General features: G+C 37.4%; 1 protein-coding gene across 5 annotated transcripts in view; it reads right to left on the bottom strand.

Moving 5' to 3' along the window:
* CCSER1 (coiled-coil serine rich protein 1) overlaps positions 1-19,500 on the bottom strand; it is a 719,834-nt gene that overhangs the window by 614,651 nt on the left and 85,683 nt on the right. The gene's annotated exons all lie outside the window — the stretch shown is intronic.

The raw sequence follows: 19,500 nt of genomic DNA, 5'->3' as shown, positions 1-19,500 counted from the left end.
TATCAAGATAACTCTATTCATAGATCGTCTGTGCACTCAGAAAAGAACTCCTAATTTAATCTCTATAGTCTAACTAAATAATCTTTGCTGCTTTTAGCTGATAATACAGCCCTTAACATGATGTGATACAAATGGAAATAAAAGAAAAAGGCCCTGGGAGGCGCTAAAAGCAGCCTGCCATTAGTGTTGAGAAGGTCAGAGAGAAGACAGAACCAGGATCTTCATAGCAGTGCATGGCACAAGGACAAGAGCTAAGAGAGACATATATTGAAACAAGAGGTTCAGACTGGATATAAGGAGAAATTCATTCCCCATGAGGACAGCCAGGTACTGAATCAGTTCCTTGAGGCTGTGCAGTCTCCAGCCTTGGAGGCTTTCAAGACCCAGCTGGATCAAGCCCTGAGCAACCTGGTCTGATCTCACACCTGACCCTGCTGTGAGCAGGAGGTAGGACTAGTGACCTCCCAAGGTCCCCTCCAACTTGAATGATCCTGTGGTTCTACAAGAAACTATACGCATAAGGCCTATAGAGACAAGAGACCTATCTTCCTATTCGGTATTTTAAATTAAGCTAGTAAGAAAGAAAACGACAGGAAAACATCAGAAGCACAAAACATCACAAACAAAAGATGACAAGGCATTTCCAAAAGCAATATTAGGAAAATAAACTTGACTGAAAATAGCAAAATAATTATATCACTGTTTATTGTATGTGATAATTTTCCAGTACTGATAAGGTAATAAAATTAGAGTTCCTTTCACAGACAACTCTTGTATTAAATACATGTTCAAGCAGAGGTTACCATCTGTAGAAGTCCAGAGACTTTCTTGGAATTTATTAGGGCAAGTTACATGGGATTTCTTACCAAATAAGGTTGTCCTCTCAATGATCTCCAAGAAAGAATTTGCAATCTCCTGGACATCAAATATTCATCCTATTCTTTCACTTACTATCTCCAGACTCTTCATATGTTACACTTTTTTTTTTTTTAATCATCAATTGCACTGTGTGTTTAGAATTAAGAGAAGTCCTTCCTTATCTACTTGTGTGTAAAGCCTGTGAAAGCTTGACTTCTAGTCAGGGGGCCATTGAACCTTTTTGGTTCCCAGCTCATGGCTGGCGGTCAACACACAGCAATTATAAATACAAATGAAAAGTAACTATTTCCCTGAGGACACTGTAAAGGAGAGGTTCATTCACACAATATTCAAACAAGCGACCAAAGCATCTTCTCCATTCTGTGGTTGTTTGATGTACAGAATATTTTTCTATGACTGTCAAAAAAAACAGTGTCCTTTCCAGAGTTAGGCTTCCAAATTTATGAGTTATGAAATTACTTTATGACACCACAGTTTCTTATTATAGTACTGCTGAAGAAAAATTTCAAACCCATTTGCATCTGCTGAAACACTATCATAGGATTATGTTTTATGCTGACAGATAAGGGAGTCATTACTACTACTAAATTTTAAGAATAAAAGTTAGCACAAAAAATAAAGATGATAGGGTTTTGTAATTTATTTTGAAGCTTGATTTCAGTCTCCGGACAGTAAATTCTAATGAACAGCAAAACTCTGTGTGAAATCCAGTAGTAACTTGTGGTCTGTTCACAGGTATATTCAGAGCTCATATTACAAGAAGTCCACAACGTAGTTAGTAGGTGCTCTGCAAATTTATCCAAAGGCGATGTAGTAGCACTAGGTGACTTGCTCATTTCTCACAAAACAACTCATTGAATCAGCTGCTTGGCAAAGACAACAAAGCAGTCACGAGTTTACATGCAGCGTCCCTCAAACTGTCCTGCCATCCCACAGACTTGCAAATTAATCAAACACCATCTCAAGAACATTTTCAACTATTCTTTATCCACAGATAGGAGTCATGAAATTCCTTTAAACAGAAGTTGGCTTTCAGAACATAGATGTTACGCTCTTCCAGCTTAAAATGCAAGGCTAATTAAATTTCAGGAAAGGTTTTTGGACTGGAACTACGCACTGACTAACAGGAGCCAGGAACAAGACCAAGAAACAGCACTTTTGAATTTATTCAGTTATTAATGAAATGAAATGACTGCCCCAACAGTGCATTCTCCAATGAAAAATACTTCTACCGTTAAGGAGTAAGTGGGCAGCAGAAATGTGCGACTAACAGCTCAGCACAAGTGTGATTATTTCAAAGCGCTTATTCTGAAGCAGGTCTGTAACTGAGCATCTTAACATCTTTGCCCCTCCTAGACATTTTAGATGGGCCCTTTACTTACTCTTTTAGGGAAGTCTGTTGCCTGGCTTCAGACGGGCTCACATCAAATGGGAGCTCTGTTTAAGAGTTTTACTGTGCAAGTCAAAGTGCTCTTCTCACTCCTTAGAATTAAAATGAACGCTTGGTGAAAAGGATTTTTTTGGTGAAAGAGACACTGATGAACACCTTCATTAGACTCCCAGAAGCTAAAACTATCATGTAAATTCAGTGAAATATACTTTTTATTAAAACCATCAAAATTCAGAATCATCCTATCCCTGTTTCACTTTAGCTGGATATTCAGCCCTTGTTTCCCCAAATTCCTGACAGTCTGATACAACCATAAGCATATGCTTTTCTTTCCTTACTATCACTGTGACATTTTCCATGCTGGGTTTTTTGGTTTTGTTTTGGAGTCAGTTTGGTTTGGTTTTGTTTTTCTTTCATTTTAGATGTTCTTTATAAACAGCACAAACACATGTTCCTGATTTTCAAAATGCAAATCCTACACGAACACAAAACAATTCCATATCATTAGGAACCAGATCTTTTGCCTTTTTTAGAAATGTCCAAGGTTGTTATAAAGAGGATGCAGCTGCCTTACAATTTCCACAACAAGCATAATTTGACCATATGGAATCATCTGAAAAAGTTCCAGTTTTGACTCAGCTGGTTTGATTACCATCCAATCCTAGTACCAACATCAACACCCTTGACCAAAGCAAAGCTTAGCAAGCATCAATGTTTTGTGCTTCTTTCATTTTTCATCTCAGGATCCAGATAATTCAGAATATGCGCTACAATAACAAGGAGGCAGAAACATTGTTTTTCTCAAACTCCCAAGGGCTTTTACTGACATAGCACAATAAAAAAAGAAATCCAAGGTCTCCATTCCTGTGCTATAGCCAATTCTCCCCATGCATACAGTTCAATCAAAACGGGCCTCTCACTGAGTTTTGATTTGAGTAAAGAAAAACCTCCAAGTATTGTATTACTACTAGTTCTGTAACGTTAGGCTTCAGACCAAGATATATTCCCCAGTGAAGATACAGCATTAGTATAAAAAGCTATACTTTCATCAGTGGTCATCGCAGATGTAAAAATAAGACAAGGACTACCTCGATGCCCAGCAGATGTTTTGGGGCTGGGGGAACAAATGACCCACATAGAGTATTTTACATCAGCACATCATTAAAGTGAAGTTCTGATCTGAAATTAATCACATTCTCATAAGGCGGCACATTGACTAATAAGAAAGAGTACTTGCTGGAGGCTGCAATTTTTTCCTGTTAGTAATGCTTCTGCTCATCCCAATTATTCTCATGAGCACCACAGCACAGTATTTAATCAAGGGGAGCAAGAGAAAGGGAATGGAAAATGAAGTGGTAAATGGGGGGAATGACGGGACACCCTTAGCAGAGCTATCTCCCATCTGAAAATACTGGATATTTTTCTTCTAAGCTGCAGATAATATATTCAGTGAATATTAATACATTCTTTCAACTATCTAAAATGCAAGCTGCTTGATAAATTTATTGCTGCAGGACTTTCAGACAACTCTATAAAATAAAGAGAATAACCTTAGACAGCAATATTTAGTGTATAGGGGGTGGGAGGGTTTAAAACAATACTTTGTTCCTTGAAAGATCTGGCCAATGTTTTTTGGGAAGAGAAGTAATGCAAATTCTACTTCTGAACACAAGGCCAGTCATCACCTTTTCCCCTCATTAAGAAAACTATAAAAGCATTTTTTCATACTCAGGCTCAGTTTCAGATTGTTTCAATTTTGTCAAAGTCACTCTACCTAGTTTTTGCTATTGCTGGTTGGCCCAAGGCTCCGCAGTAGCCAACAGGATGCACTAAAGGCAGAGGAAGTTAGTGGAATTTAAGATGACTGATCCTGCCAGTACCACCTGAAACATTTTCAAAACAGAAAATTTTGCTCTTGGAAAAAGAGACTGGGATTACATCAGTTTCGTGGGCAAAACTGGCACTTAGTTTTCCACCAGTTTGCTGGTGTGCTAGCATACTTTGGTGTGTGTAACTGAAGGAAGTTTGTAAAATGTCACTGTAGGAAAGTTTTTAAAAATACACTGTTGCTAAAGTTAAAAAAAAAAATCTCTAAGATATTTCTAATGTAGTTTTCCTGAGCAACTGCGATGCAAAGACATGCACTATGACAGCTGTTATTTCTGGACATTTGAACTCATGAAAAATTCATATAATTAAATATATATATATGCACACATGAGCTAATATAAAACTCTTAACTTCACACACAAATACCCACTCTAGAATCTCTCGCAGACAGAAAATATGGGCCCTATGACTTAATAGCAATGACTGCTACCGAATGGGAAAGATACTTTCAGTTAACAGTGATCTAATACTGCTTTCAAAGAGTACTTTAGGTTCTTGCTGATTCTCTGGTGTTGGCTCCTCTAATAACAGGTTTTTCTTCCTCCTCCACTCCTGTGACACATGCAGAGAATAAATGAATTGTCAGTTTAAAATTCTGACTGTTTTGACTTTGCGCCTTCTACATACATCAACCTTACCTGCTGGCAAGTCATGCTGATGCTTCACAACTGCCCACAGAGTGCACAGCACATAACTCAGAATCACGGCAAGTTGCAGAAAGACTAAAGCAGGATAAAAGCAGTTACTGAGTCAAGTCTGCTACCCCAAGGCAGTAGAAAATACAAGTATATAATTTCTATCCACTGCTTAACTAATTTGTTCTTAGAGATTTCCAGCAATGGAGATTCCACAATACCCTTAGTCAAACTACCTCTGTTTTTTACCACCCTTACCATCAGAAAACATTTCTTAATACACATCCTGGACCCTCCTTAGTGCAAATTAAGACAAATACTTCTTGTCCTAACCATTTTGAATACAGAGAATAGATTATTTCCTCCATCTTTCCAGCAGACTTTAATGTATTTGAAAGTAATTATTACTTCCTCCTCAAATTTCTCTTCTCAGGCTATTTGACCTCAAATCATTCAAATACTGGCCAGAGTTTTCTTTGATCATTCCTATTGCTTCTCCTTCCCCCATGCTTCACAAATGTTTGAGATATGGGTGCCTAAACTGATCACAGTACTCTACTTTGAAAACCGAGTTCATGTTTCTGCATCCCAGAATTAGGGAGTATCTCTCCCAAATACAGAGTTTTCCAGTATTCAGTTATGCAACTTTCAAGACCACATTAAAGTACCACTGTACAGTACACTCTGTAAATCAGCATATGGATATTAAGACTAAGATATATCCAAAATAATGTTTTCAGTTCAGCAGCTTCTGGACTTACAGATATTAAGTTCTACGCTGAATTAGGGTCGTGTAGCACCACAAACTGAAGTATCATCCCCTTAAACTGCTGAGTAAACAGGCACAGTTTTCAACACAACTTTTATCACCAGTGCTTCCCAATCCTAGTGCTATACTGGCTTAAAGATACCGAAAACTATCTTCATTCAGTGAAAACATCCATGATATCTTTATTCTCTCCATGAGCATACCAATGCATTAAAGTTATTCTTGTGTTCTCAGCAGAACAGAAATTAAAGACGAGAGAAGAAAACACACCAAAAAAACCCAGCAAAATCAAGAACATTAAAAGGAAACCCATTAAGAAACAGAAAGGCACCAACAAACTGGATGTGCTAGAGTACACATAAGCTAAAGAATGGAGGTATTAAGACATAAGGGATGATAAAGACAAGTTCAAGATGCATAAGGGAAAAGCCATGGAAAGGTGGCCAAATATTTGGCTTCTGCTGGGTATTCCTGGGCTGCCACCTATGAATCTGTATCATGACTGTAACACCAGTGACACTAGAAAAAGCCAAGGTTTAGCTATTTCCATTTTAAACCCTTTTCTCCTGTCACTAGTAACTTGCCCATGTCTTTCATAGTCAGAGAGAGTTCTTCCCAAGCTCGCCTTCACTTTAGCATAACATTTTACCAAACTAACTTATTGTTAGTTCTGGAAGAATGCTGGCACTAATGAGAGTAAATTAGTAGCTAAAAACTAAACATACTCTCCTGGTTTCGGCTGCGACAGAGTTAACTCTCTTCTTAGTAGCTGGTACAGTGCTGTCTTTTGGATTTAGTGTGAGAATTATGTTGATAACACTCTGCTGTTTTAGGTGTTGCTACGTAGCGCTTATCCTAAGTTAAGGGTTTTTCAGTTTCCCATGCTCTGCCAGCAAGCAGGTGTGCAAGAAGCTGGGAGGCAGCATAGCCGGGGCAGCTGACCTGAACTAGCCAAAGGGGTATTCCATACCATGGAACATCATGCCCAGTATATAAACAGGGGGGAGTTGGCCGGGAGGCGTGGATCACAGCTCTGGCATCGGTCAGCAGGTGGTGAGCAATTGCATTGTGCATCACTGGGTTTTTTTTCCTTCCCCCCCCCCCCTTTTTTTTTGTTATTATATTCCTTTTCATTACTATTATTATTATTATATTTCATTATTACTATTGTTAGTATTATATTTTACTTTAGTTATTAAACTGTTATCATCTCAACCCATGAGTTTTACTTTTTTTCCTTTCCTCCTCCTCACCCCACTGGGAGGGGGGAGAGGGAAGCAGCTGCGTGGTGCTTAGTTGCTGACTGGGTTTAAACCACGACACATACATAGTTTAATAAAAAAGGAGGCTATAGATGCGGTGTGGGAGTATGTACCAGCAGAGGAGTTTACTTCCACTGCTCTCTTCCCCTGCTGCTATAAGCACAGGATTGGGCCTGCCTTTTCATATTTAGATGGACTCTTCTCCTGAATATAAGCACAGGACATACAACCTCCAAGGGCTCACACTGCCCACCAGCAACATGGTTTTTTTCTGCTAGACCAGGTCTAATATAACTGAAAAAAGTGTGTTCCAAAAAACACTATTTCATTATTTGCACCTGAAGCATCAATATTTTTGTAGCACTTTACCTGCGACAGGCTACATGGAGCTCAGCATCGGTATCTCTTAATCTATAAAAGTGTGTTTTATTATTATACTGGTGACTGAAAAACTAGCTACCTCACAGTATAATATACTCTCAGTACTGCAAATTCAAACTCAGGTTTCTCATCCGCAGTTCTGCAGTCTGTGCCTATCTGTAAGATTAGAGCAGAGCCCAGCCACAGAAGATTGCTCCCCTGGTGATAGAGAGTTTCGTTAACTTGATCAAGGGTTGTATTAAAGCATTAAGTAAAACCTTAAATCACTGCCTGCTACAGCTCTTGCACAGACACCTACACACCCAAAATGTATTAGTATGGGCAACTGTATTGATAAAAACAACATATGAACACACAACAGCAAGTAAAACCATATAAAACTGCAAGTTATAATGGGTCCTGCATTTCTCAGCAAATACACAGAATTAACAGCAGATTATTCTCCATCCTCCATGGAGAAATTCAAGGGTTTTTTTTCCTCTTTTTTAGCATTCTGTTCACTTTCTTTTTATAAACACACACAGAAAATGCAAGAAAACTAACCCCTGCGGATCTATACACTGCAGTGAGAGATTTAAATGCTCCATTCTGCCTATCTGTCCTTTTAGTACGACTTGGATACCATTATTTCATGTCCATAGATAAAATTATCTAAAGATAAACAAATGAAATTTAGTATTGCAAAGGGAAAAAGCAAAACTCACCACATGTACGTGCCACTAAAGTACTGCTTGCAACAGTATCACTACTCATCTCAATTCAAGCGGGAAAAGAAGTTTGATCCAGTAATCTGGAGAAAATCACTCTTCCACTTTAAGCATAGAGAATCAATTAAGCATAAACCCCGCATTTTTCACACAGGCTACTAAACAGTCCGGGGGGGTGGTGGGGGGGGGTGTTTAGTTATATTAATAAAACCATAGAATTTTGGTCCCCTGCCATGGATAGCTGCTTCTCCACTCGTAATTGATATGTAGCCAAAATAACACTCCAAGGTTTCCAGAAAAGCAAAACTCATTTGAAAAAAGCAAAATTTCGTATTATAACACTTTAACCATCTTCAATTGAATGTTCCCAGTGATTCCACTGAACATCATGGTCCCTGATGTCGCAGCGAGCTGCACTGTCAAACCACATCTGAAGTATAAAATGCAGTAGGCTTCAGATGTTTCCTTCAAATAGTTTGTCTGGAGGCACTGTTCAGACAAGGCCTTGTTTTTCTTATCAAAACAGAATATTCATTCTCATGCTGAGGTTTTTTACATCCAAATTGTTGTATTTTCTAAGGTGACTATCATGTGCTTCAATATAGCACCTCCAGGATTAATGGTAAATTTTAATATTATATTTATACAGAGAACAAGAAATCCAAAACCTAATAGCAGATAATTCTAAAAACCAAAAAACTGGTGCACTTACACACTGTACCTCTGACACTAGCATGAAAGCCTCTAATTACCAAAGAAATAGATTATTAGTTAATCTTCCTGGTACTTTGCTAAATTTCTCTTACAGGTCTGCTTTATCAAATTTATTATGCATACATGTAATTTCTGTTCCAGATAAATAGCTTAGGTTCATCATAACAGTTCTGCCATGCCTGCAGGCTAACTGGAGTCGGAGTTTTCATTTTCAACCTAAGATTGAATGTGCTTGGCCAGTCAATGCACCACAAACCTCATTTTTTTCCTCCAGTAATATAAACGCAATAAAGCCAGTCAAGTTAATGGAGGTTTGCACTACGGTAAAACTAGAACAGGGTTGGCTGTGTAGATAGCTGGTTGTTTCTTAAATGCAACAGGAAGGACATACATTTTTCTTCCCAGCTTAAAGAAATCTAAGATTTTCCTTAAACAAATCACATAAGTATCTCCTTCACCCATGAGAATATTAATACTTAAAATAAATATTCTACTGAAATAAAAAGGAGATTTCTGTTTATCGCTTGTAAGGCTAACAGGAAAAAATTTAGTTTTCTCCTGACAAATGCCACTGGGCTGAAATGTCAATAGCCTCATAAAACAAATTGATACCTACAAATTAGCTATGACATTTTTAATGAATGGAAAATGAATTCTGAACAATATAATAGTAACTTGTTGAATCAACGTTTTGAAGTGTATTTCCAGTCCCAAAACCACCAGAAATCTGTAAATTGTATCAAGAATAAACTGAAGAATATAACACGAAGTAGCTACTTCAGAATTACAAGCATAAATCTTTGTTTATCTTTCCTTTGTCACGCATGTATGCACAGCTGCTTCTGATTCTATTCATTACAGCAAAATCCAGAACTCGTACAGGCCTTTAGCTCTTGCATACATTCAGACACTAAACTGAAAAGGACAGATTAAGAGATAGCAAAATCCTCCAGTAAAATCTTTTATCACCTTATGCTTCTAGGGAGATAATCCCTCATTACATCAGCATCTTCACAGCCAGCAAGATGACTGTATTATAATTTTTTCAGATGGGGAAAAAGAGGAGGCATTTAAGTAATTTAGCTTAAGCTACGCAGCAAACCTATGAGAGTGGCTAAGGGAGAGCTTCACAGTTAACAGTTCCTCATCTTTTCACAAACTACAGTTCCAGGCATAGCAAATGAAAGTCCTTCTCCAAGAAACGTGAACTCAAAAAAATCTGTCCAGGTTCTATTACTATCCCTTCACCATGGTATCTCAGAAAAACAACAAAGGCATTCATGCTATATTACACCATATGGACATAGAGCATAACTACATTATTATGAACTACTTGCTTTCTATTATGGTAAACAAACCTGTAGTAACCCAATACTTAGATGAAATTGTCATAAATATTTTAAAATTTGTACAGCATTCCAAACTCGCCACAAGCGTTGTACAGATATAAAGACAATGCTGTGACTATAAAGAGTCTGTAGGTTAAACAGATCAGATAAACAGGCCTCTCCATCAGTCCTGGACACAGAAAACAGAAATGGAAAACAAACATCAGCATGACTGATAATGTTCCATTAATCATCATGGAGAGCTCCAAGTGAGAAAACTGTGAATAAGAAGAATTTAAGGGCACAGTGATTACAGGATTTTCCAAAAAAGAACAGAATAATTTAATAACTCAACTATAACTGTCTTCTTACAACATTAAGCTTCCTATTTATAATGTATGTATTTGTGTTAAGGAGCCAAACATCTGCATTATGTTCTCAGTGAACTGTAACTGTATGTAATGCTATGAGTATTACTGGGGTAGCCAACTATGCAGAATGACCATCAATGTACAGTTTTGTTTTTTTTTTTTTTAACACCTTTATTTGTAATTACAATGCACTGTTGATTCTTCTTCCCTTCTCACACAGTGTTTATACCATTGCAAGAAAGGGCAGAAGGAAGGATCCTCTAATTGCTAAAGGTCCTATTTATGAGTTGTTGACTTGCAAAAGGCCTACAATCATCTGTCTTTCTTGAGAATGTAATGGGTGAAATGTAGTGTATCAAGCCTAAAACAGATTTCACCCTGGAATCAGTAAGTGATTACGCACTATACATGCACTATACATGATATAGTGCTATATAACACGTATGTATTTAGAAATAGATCCCAAAGGCAGCAGCAAACCAAATTACCCTAATACATCAATCAACAGAGGGAACCAGGTAATGAAAGAGTAGTATCTGCTCTCTAAATACTAAGCTGTTATCTCTTTATCTGTTATTTCCATATTCTTTCTTTTTACCTCCATCTGTACTTTCACCTTATTGGCTAAATTGAGATAAAATTCATTTTACCTTAAAAAGATATTTTAATACCTGCTTGCAATCCCAGTAATCTCCTTCCTATTCCTGCTGCACCCTTTTTCAACTCTCTGTGAGGGGCCAATGACACAGCAAGCATTTTTCATACCAGATTCTTTTTCCAGCAGCAGGAGCATTTACCGTAACAAGTTCTTGTCAGTCTTTTTGCAAAAATGAGAAAAGAAAATTCTTGTACTACCACAGGCATTTTTGAGAGCAATGCTACTTTTTGCTTTTCCTGACCCTTTTTTCCTAGAGAGCACGTTAAGAAAAAAGAGGCTTGAAGTACTTTTGAACACTTTTTTTTAACTTTCTCAGGCAAAAAGGAACCTATTTGCTTAGTGACTGACATTTCTAAGTTGATGATATTAAAGGTTTATTTACACACCACAAAAATCCAGTGTGCTTTTTCACTCATTTCTCAGGTCTTCAATTCCAGGATTGTACTATAAGAGAGTACAGTATCGCTTCAATTCATGTAAGAATTGGGAAAAATATAACCTCATTAAGAAGAAGCCTTTGACTAAATTTATACTATTTCTTTTCTGGACCTGAAATAAAAAAGCCATAGTGAGAAAGAGGATTAAATGGAGCGTAAAGTAAGCAATCTAAACTGCAGGTGTTTTCCAGCATTTGACAATGCAACTTATATTTGAATGTCATGAAGAATAATGGTATGATCCTTGGCTATATCCAACCTTTTACACCCTGTCTTTCCTCATGCAAAATTTCAATTGATTTTATTAGGAGTTCCCCAATACATTATTTTTGTTCTAATAAAAAATACAATCCTAAGACAAATTGTCATATGCTCTGTATACTATGATGCTCTAGGAAATAAAAAGGGTGGGTATATTTTTTCCAAGGTTACAGAACCTTATTTCAGGTAACATCAACAACTAAATCTCCTTGACATGCAGACTGAAGTATTATTAAAAAATGCTAATCAATCTATGAATTTCAGAGCAACAGTTGTAGAAGTCCTAATTTATTCTTGCAAGTCTGCAATGAAATATTTATGTGTCAGGTAACAGACTTCAGCTGCTTGAGATCGACTTAGATGGGTGAGGCCAGGATGAACAGTATGTAAGCATGCAGTAACTGTACACTTTTTAGATTGCTAAATTCAAATACATTTTCGGGTATGTCCTGGTTTCGGCTGGGATAGAGTTAATTTTCTTCCTAGTAGCTGGTATAATGTTGTGTTTTGGATTTAGTATGAGAATAATGTTGATAACACACTGATGTTTTTAGTTGTTGCTAAGTAGTGTTTATACTAAGTCAAGAATTTTTCAGCTTCTCATGCCCTGCCAGCAAGAAGGCTGGAGGGGCACAAGAAGCTGGGAGGGACACAGCTAGAACAGCTGACCCAAACTGGCCAAAGGAATATTCCATACCATATGATGTCATGTCCAGTATATAAACTGGGGGGAGATGGTCAGGAGGGGCAGATCACTGCTCGGGGACTGGCTGAGCATCACTCAGCAGGTGATGGGCAATTGCATTGTGCATCACTTGTCGTTCTTGGGTTATATTTCACTCTCTTTTTGTTATCTTCCTTTTCATTACTATTTTTTTTTTTTAATTTCTATTAAACTGTTCTTATCTCAGCCCACAAGTTTTACTTGTTTTTGATTCTCTTCCCCATCTCACCGGGGCAGGGTGCAGGAGTGAGTGAGCGGCTGCGTGGTGCTTAGTTGCTGGCTGAGGTTAAACCACAACAGGGTATGAATATGGCCTCCTGACTTCCAGGATCATGGACTAAAGGGAGGAAAACTGTCCTGAAAAAAACTGCTGTAATTTAGTGGTTTGCTTCACAGTTTATAGTATTTGTGCTGGTAGTTAGCCAAAATACTGTTTCTACTGTATCTGCTAATGATGAATAACACCCTAGTGCCAGACACTGGAATTTCTGGATGACATCTACTCTATAATACAGTTGTCTTCCATCTCCTCTCCCTGAGTCCATCCCTTTACCAAAAGACCTCTAAGGACAGCAAATCAAATGAAAACCTGAAACGAATTATTTTCACTGGCTTGCTGCAACTGTTTGTGATGCCCTCTGATACCATTCTAGCCAGGATTTTTGGATAATTTTTTGAAAACATTTAGCAACAAGTCTAAGAAGACTGTAGGATGCAAAATCTCCTGGCAAATAAAAAAAAAAAAAAAAACCAAAAAAACCCACACCACCACATTTCCAGAGAAAACACAGATCCAAAGCAGGGCAACATAAAAAAAAATGCTGGCTCACATCTATTATACACAGCAGCACCAGTCAGTATGTATAGGAAAAAGACATCTGTAAAATGTGACAGAGTATTTATTTAGCTATATTAAACCAATTCCCATTTAATAAAATGGGAACTATTGTGTACAGAATCTTAAAGTTGAACCTCAAACAGTATCAACTGGCTCAGATCAGATGAAGTTAAAAACCTGCCTCATTTACATAACGAGTACCAAAACACCCTGCAGATACTTAAGAACCCAGCTAACCCAACAGTACAGAGAGGCAGGGGGACAAATGCTACCAGTTGAAACAGGTAACCATGTGGTACACTCAAAAATTGGGCTGGATCCACATAGCACATGATTTGCCATCACAGAAAACAAATTAACAAAACTGGGTTGAATGCTTTAATAGTGAGCCAGACTCTCAAAGATGAACCAGCCCAATGAGGCTAACCTGTTGAGGTCCTCTCAATAGTCAGCAAGGGAGAACAGTGAGAAAAAACTTACACATGGTTTTGAAGGGAGGTTGAAATTAGCCACTGTTAATTATCTGCTGGAGGAGCCTTTTTCTCCATTGACTACAAAATACACCAGGGAAATTGACCATAATTTAAAGTTAAGTTTTACAAATAGGTGCTATACAAGGTCACAGAGGACAAATGTCCAGTGTTAGGAGAGGAGAAGACTTGAACCTGTATGCAGTACAAATAAGACAATATATAAGTAAATTAGTTATTACACTAGAGTTAATATAAAACATCCTTAAGAGTTAGCTAAAGTTTCTCTTCCTTTAGCTCTAGGCTCAAAGACTTGCTCAGTAAAAAAATCAGAGATGTAATCTTCAGTATATAAATGAGAAATGTTGGGAAGCTATGCAAAATATAATGAGCTCTGCTTGCTAGTTGCGAGACGACCCTGAAGGAATGAAGTTGTTCATGCCAATCCCTTGAAACACTTGGTTAAGGCCAGATTCACCAAGCCTTTAGAAAAGACAACACGGGAAAAGCAGCCAGGGAAATACTTTACTGTCTGAAGCCCTACAAGAAGTTAAAAGCATGAGCAGTCCTTTAGCATGGAAGAACCACCAGGGTTAGTGATCTTATATGTCAGAGAAGGAAAATATGTGGGGCTGACACAGGCCTTGAAGAGACAACAAATAGGCTCTCTCTTAAATGGGCTTGTGCATTCACACAGGCTTTTGTTATCTTAAAAGGGGGGACCCTTCTGGACTCAGAGAGAGAGAACTAAGCCAATTTGACACCAGGGCAAATCAAAGCAAGTGCCAGATTACTGCAGCTACCAAACAGGAACAGCTCCGCTCATCCCCAAGCACAATAAGAAATTCAGTAGATAATGTCTTTGCTCTCTAAAGAGGTAATCAGAAACAGCACAATAAAACCAAATAGCCTACAGGTTCTCAGCAACATCTGGTGTAGAAAGCATCATCTCCAGGAGCCATAAAAGGTTTATCTTGCCATCCTTTTATATGGCAATATGATGTAAGCTTTCTGTCTTTGTGGTCTCTTCTTAGCATTTATTCCTGTGGATATCTACCTAATTTTTCTACTGTTGCTAAATAAAAGGAATGCTTTTAAAACACAGTCCTGCAGACATCACATCCACAACTGGGATATAAGGCTGAAGACTGGGTTTCGATTCTTAATCATGAGTGATGTGCCTGTGATTAGCAGAGAAACTCGCAATCAGCCCAGCTAGATCATGTACCTGTTCAATTGTTCTCTGCTGTCCACATCTCTTAGGAGAAAGGACCCTGTCAGACAGGACCTGCAAGACAGCAGCAGTCTCTGCAGCTATCACACTAAGATATACAAAGCATCATTAATTACAACGCAATCAAAGCGCAAGTCCCTGAGCTCATCACTTCCACTACGTACAAATGAGATTTTCTGTTACCACAAACACCTTCTATTAGTTTATGTCACCTCCTACAGCACCTCATGTGGAAATGTTATAAGAGCACTTTATAGGTTGACAGTTCGAGTTAACAAGTGTAGAGAAAATAACATGACAAGCGTGTGGAAATGACACAAGTATCCCCCTTGTGAGCTTAGCCCCCTAATAAAGCTTGGCAGCTTTCACCTAAAAATGTAAATGATGAAAACTGCCAAATTAGGAAAGGCACCACTTTTTTTTTTTTTTAAATCAACAAAATAAATATGAAGAAATAGGAGTTTGCAGTGAATAGCTGCAGTGGGAGATGAGCAATAGCATCACCTTTGTAAAATGCAGCTGTACAAAAAAGTTGATTAACGAGGTATATTTTTTATTTTTCTGACGTACTACTGCTTTTCCAGACTTTTACATGTGTGAAAAATAGATAGCTCACATTCTGCTTGTGTCGGCTGAAGGCACATAAAAGCAGGGAGATGAGAAACCAAGAGCTGCTGAAAAACTACGTTAGCAGAATTGTTGGAACCATGATTGACTAAAGATCTAGGAGCGGCGAGGTTTATTAAAAGAAATAATATCTTTTACTGGACCAATTTTATAGCTAGAAAAGACAGACGTGTTCCCTGGACACAAACACTTCTTCCAGCTTAATTACTTATTACATAGGGAACAGGCCCTCAAAAGGATTTGTGCGCCAAAAGCTTTTCTTTTTTTCCTCTATTTCAATTAGACTAATAAAATATATTACCTGTACTGCTCGCATCTTTCTGCACCATGGTGCAGCACATCTTTTGACAAGAACAAATATCTCTTCACAACATCTGTGGAATTCAATGCAAGTGGATGATAGATGAATTAACGGATGAAGAATACTCACTTAAAGGCTGACAGACAAGCGGTTATGATCAGTAGCCTTTCCAAACTATATACATGTAGCCCTCAGACAAATAAAAACTGTTAAGAATAGCAGAACAGCTGCAAGAAAGAAAATCCAGAGTCAATTATTTCCCATAACACACTGAAATAATTTCATATGTCATCCCACTGAGCTACAACAGGACTCCTACTTCAGTGAATAAACCGATAACACAAAACGTGTGTTGCTGCCTGCACTTATTCTTTAATGCATAAATAGTTGCATCGGCTTTACAGGAAACAGCACAGTGGAAAATTGCCAGCTATGCACAAATTTAGAAAGAGCTACTCTCTTCACTGAGCAAAATGCTTTATGAGAGTCTAGATACTCATATCATTTGCATGAGTAACGTCTAGGTGAAGTCAATATACTTTGCAGCAAAGAATTCATCTTCTTGGGAGGTGCAGTGTATTCTACCCTGCAGAATTAAGGTATTCACTGCTATTGTAGTTATCAACTATACATACAACAGTAAGACAGGAATGAGGTGGTGATTTTTGTCTTTCTGTACCAGTTATTTTCACAAATGCTTGATGGTATTACTTATTATTATTATTTTGTTAGAATCAAACAGATTCTTTTTTTCACTTTCGCTTAACCCACCCTCCCCCCCAAAAAATTCATGCAGCCAAGCAAAAAACTATAAAAACAATAAAAAGACTCAAAATATTCTGCAAAGTAAGATATGTAAAGACCTCAATCTGTTCAATTGAAAAGAAGAAAAGACCAAGAAGGTAGCTTTGTTTACAATTTACAAGCAGCTTTAATGGACAGAAAAATGCCAGGTACTAAAAGATGCCCTTAATTCTAGGTACAGAAGACAAACTGAGATCTAATGGCTGGAAGTAAAAACACAGTTACCATCAATTTCAGAATTAGGCATGTTTTTTTCAAATAGTCTTTGGGTTTGTTTTTTCGGTTTGTTGTTTTTTGTTGTTTTGGTTTTTTTTTTAAAAAAAAAAACTCACACCTTTGGAATAGCCTAGCAAGTGAAAGCGCAGCTGTTCCATCTCTTCATATTTTTTATATCCTTACTCCAACAGAACTCATTGTCCTTGACCCAGAGGTAACTGGTAGGCTTTTATGCCATGTCCTATACAAAAGGTCTAGCCAGAGGATCCAATGGTCCTTTCCAGCTCTAGAAATCTATCAATCTTTTTTTTCTATCGAAACCTGTGGCTACATATGTACCAGGAAGTTGTTTGGTATCACCTCTTGTATATGTATGAGCAAATGCTCTGTTCTCCTCTACACTGTGACCTCATCATCTCTGAAGTTTTGTCATACCACACACATTGATATTTGCCTTCTGCTTGGACACAGCACCACCTCTTACCTTAGTAAACACAAGTACAGGAAAGAACAAAATAGTCTGGTTTTTGTCTAGAAATACTGTTAGTAAAAATAATTTCCAACAGTTTGTCTAAGAAAAAAATGCTAAAATAAAAGGGATCTTGGGCAAAAACACAGATAATTTTTTCTTCTATTCATAGATGTATACCCTTTTAATTTTTACTCAGGAATATTGTTACGTACATAGTCCTATTCAAGTTCATCTTTATTGTGAAGCCACCCATAAGAGTAAAAACTTTTATGATTTCAGTCTTCTCTACACAACATGTTGTTTGAGCTTCGAAGTATGACCATTCCCTACAAATACCTATTAGCATGTGGCTTTTGTAACGCTAGTGTGCAAACCCTGTATGTAGCAACAGCGTATCAAAATGGAACTCAGGTCTGAAATGAAATCTTAATTCATGTTAGGATCTGCTAATCCTTTCTGCTCACCCTGAATATGAAAATAACTTGCAGTACATCTACACAAAAATGTTGTCTGGAGCTGCATCTTTCTACCTTTGAAATATGTAGAATGAATAAAACTGGCAATTTCCTTTGTTATTTGCCAAACAATTCTAAGCTTGAACAAAGCCCTCAACAGAATCTGCAGTGTTTGTTCTATTTTTGGTAAACAAATACTGTTTACCATCACAACACAGAGACAGAATAATGAGTGATGAGTTTGTTCACCAACTATTAAAACATGCAATAATGATTAAAGCATCTGATCATGAAAAAGTTTTTACTTACCCATAGGAACATTTGCTTTTCTTTCCTCACAACAACCACCAGCAGGCTCATGAACAATTTAGTTTTGGCAGCTTCACGTGTTAGCTCCAAAAAGGAGAGCTCCATTAAACAAACTGAAATGTGCATTACAGGAACAACAGAGGATCCTAAAACCTTTTATCAGACACCCTGCTGCATGGAATTTTTTTTTAAATAAATATTGAACAACAGCAGATATCTTTGAACTTCTCTAGTTAATAGACCTTACAGACCTCCTACAGTGCGGCAATAAATATGCCTCAAGAAATCAGTGTATCACTTCATACCATTTAATAATGCCACAATTGCTTTTGTTATGCAGACTGTATAGAAGGGTGAATGCTATTTGAGAGCAAAACCATGCATTAATAGTGCCTTTCTTTCTTGTGTTAGTAAGCATAGCATCCCTGCTTCAGTTCTATTCTCTTCCACCTGTAGGTCCTTCCAGTAGACAGCTGAGTCCACTTAAAGCTTTGAGTTCAGAATAGTTTGGCATCCAGTTTCCCAACTCAAGTTATTAAAACAAGAACTGCTGTGATTCATGAACCATGGCTGAATGGCTGACTATTCCTTTCACTTAAGTTCAAGATTTTTATTCATGTATCTGTATCTCTTTGAAATAAAAACTTCACAAAGACACCAACATGCTGAGATTCAATGTCTCGTCTTATCAGTGCCTAATACAGGCAATGAAGAATCTGACATCCACAAACCTCCATCCTAAATCTGCCTGTTCTGAAGATTTCATTTCCACAAATAAGCTTTGTAGGTTGCTACTCACTTCTCAATGGGTTATTTTACTCCTGATTTTGCATCTGAGCACAGAAAAGTAAGAAGGACATTTTACTTTTCCATTATTTTTTTACTTTAGAAATACCAAGATAAATAAAAATACATGCATGTTTAGGAATACATACATTGACAAGAACTCAGGAACACTCTATTTCATGCAAATATACCGATTCTGATCATATCTTGTTACTAACTGTACTGTTTTGAGGAATTAACTTTAATTCTGCTTCCCTTCTGCTCTTAGAAACCTGAAAAGCAGCATGAATAGCTTGACAGCTTGTCTCTGAAATAGAGGTAGTTCTCAGTCATTGATGATGATTCTTGTTTGTTTAAAAGACATACAAATTTTCCCACTATGATCAAATCATAGAAAATAATCCTCTTTTTTTTAACCTCTTCTTCCAATAGTAAACTTCAGAAGTGATTCAGTGTAAAAACAAGCTAACCTATGCATTACTTTGTAGTTGATTGAGAACTAATTTACATTAAGTAGACATTGCGTTATATAAAACACACATCCTTAACATGTGCCTGGGAGCAAGCAGCATCTGAAGCCCA

Source organism: Gymnogyps californianus, chromosome 4 (assembly GCF_018139145.2).
Source record: "Gymnogyps californianus isolate 813 chromosome 4, ASM1813914v2, whole genome shotgun sequence".
In the NCBI taxonomy this organism is placed as follows: domain Eukaryota; kingdom Metazoa; phylum Chordata; class Aves; order Accipitriformes; family Cathartidae; genus Gymnogyps; species Gymnogyps californianus.
This window is presented reverse-complemented; position numbering and strand designations above follow the sequence as displayed.